Genomic DNA, 1,495 nt, shown 5'->3' with positions numbered 1-1,495 from the left:
ATATAAAAAAATATATATATAAAGCAGCACACGGCAGATAGAGTGCAAACCAGTGAAGTAAACAACAGTGCAGATATAATGATTTGTAGTGCAAAAGAGCTTATTCAGACTGATTAAAGTGACTGTGTGTGTGTGTGTGTATATATGTGTGTGTATATGCGTATGTGTGTGTGTGTGTGCGTATATGTGTGTGCGTGTGTGAGTGTGTGTGTGTGCGTATATGTGTGTGTGTGTGTGTGGGAGGCAGAAGTAATAAAGTCCTCTGCGGACCAATCACATCGAGCATATGCTCTCCAATATTGGTGTTGTTTTCATCTGCTCATCTGTCGGATGGAGAGATACTGACCTTTAACAAACCTGCTCAACATGTCCTTTATCGCATCATTTAGAAAAACAGAACCCCTTCAATGTAAGTAGCTAAAAATACTTGGCAGAAGTGGAGAAATAAATGTGAAATCTGTGCGTAATGACGAAAACGGGTTTGCTGTAGGCTAATCTAAAAACAAAACCATGCCTCACCACTCCACTAAATATATCTTTTTTACTGGTTTGCGATTGAGTGAATGCTAAAGCTTAACATGAATGTTGTATTGACCGATAACACACACCTGTCCGCTGAGATCCTCCTCCTGATGTTATGTGTCCATTACGCACAAGCAGATCTCGCGCTCAGCATCATATTTCCGCTTCACAGTGAAGGACACTTTCGCCAATACTTAGTTTTGAAAGCTGTTTTTCTGTAGTTTGATAATCCGGTCGATGAGACTCTCTTTGTTTGGATGTCTTGAGAGAAAACTTCCCTCTGAGCGCTCCTGCTCTCCATCATCTCAGCAGCTGGATACGCGCTCCAGACAAACTTCACGATTTACGAGCAAAACATGTGGTCTGGATGAGAATATGTCAAAAACGGAACAAGTCAGTTTTTCTTTATTCCCTTTCTTTCCTTTCTGTCCACCGGTCGAGCGTTTTCTAGTCTATAAATCCATAATAAACAGCACAAGACGAGCGTGACTTCCGTTATTTCACTCAGACGCTTGAATAATCCTATTAAACAGACGAGTACGCGTCGACAAAAAGTAAAAGTCACTCATATTTGGTTGTATAATTTTAGTAAATAAGAAATAGCAGTGCTCTTTGTGAAGCATCTCCTCTCGAGACCGAGGCGCAGAGCGCGAGCGCTGCCTTTGTACTCCCACGTGACGCCACTCCAGATGACGCACACTGACAGCGAGGGCGCGAGAGAGAGAGTGTGTGCGAAATTAAATAATTAATTTGCGTGGGATTGAAAAAAAAAAAAACCTCTTGCAAACACACTACGCATGTTACTGGAAAACAACTCTGACATGATCATTCATGAGGACGTAAATATTTCTGTAGGCTAACAACCACTCTACTGTCATAAAAATATTTTATTAGAGAAGATAAACTTTGTTACAGTGCCAAAAGCTGGCAACCCTGTCACTTTCTATATTAGATAGAAATATGCCTTGACTGG

General features: G+C 41.0%; 1 protein-coding gene across 1 annotated transcript in view; it reads right to left on the bottom strand.

Annotated features, from left to right (window-relative positions):
- The window catches only part of LOC107697489 (transmembrane protein 200A), a 14,414-nt gene extending 13,256 nt beyond the window's left edge, over window positions 1-1,158 (bottom strand). Inside the window, exon 1 of the mRNA XM_016498297.1 lies at window positions 609-1,158. The gene's annotated coding sequence lies outside the window, so the exon portion shown is untranslated. The remainder of the gene's footprint in view (window positions 1-608) is intronic.
- Between the last annotated feature and the right edge of the window lie 337 nt (window positions 1,159-1,495).

The sequence above is a fragment of the Sinocyclocheilus anshuiensis genome, unplaced genomic scaffold (genome assembly GCF_001515605.1).
Source record: "Sinocyclocheilus anshuiensis isolate Anshui unplaced genomic scaffold, SAMN03320099.WGS_v1.1 scaffold1452, whole genome shotgun sequence".
Lineage (NCBI taxonomy): Eukaryota > Metazoa > Chordata > Actinopteri > Cypriniformes > Cyprinidae > Sinocyclocheilus > Sinocyclocheilus anshuiensis.
Note: the sequence above shows the minus strand (reverse complement) of the source record. Positions and strands in the feature narration are given on the sequence as shown.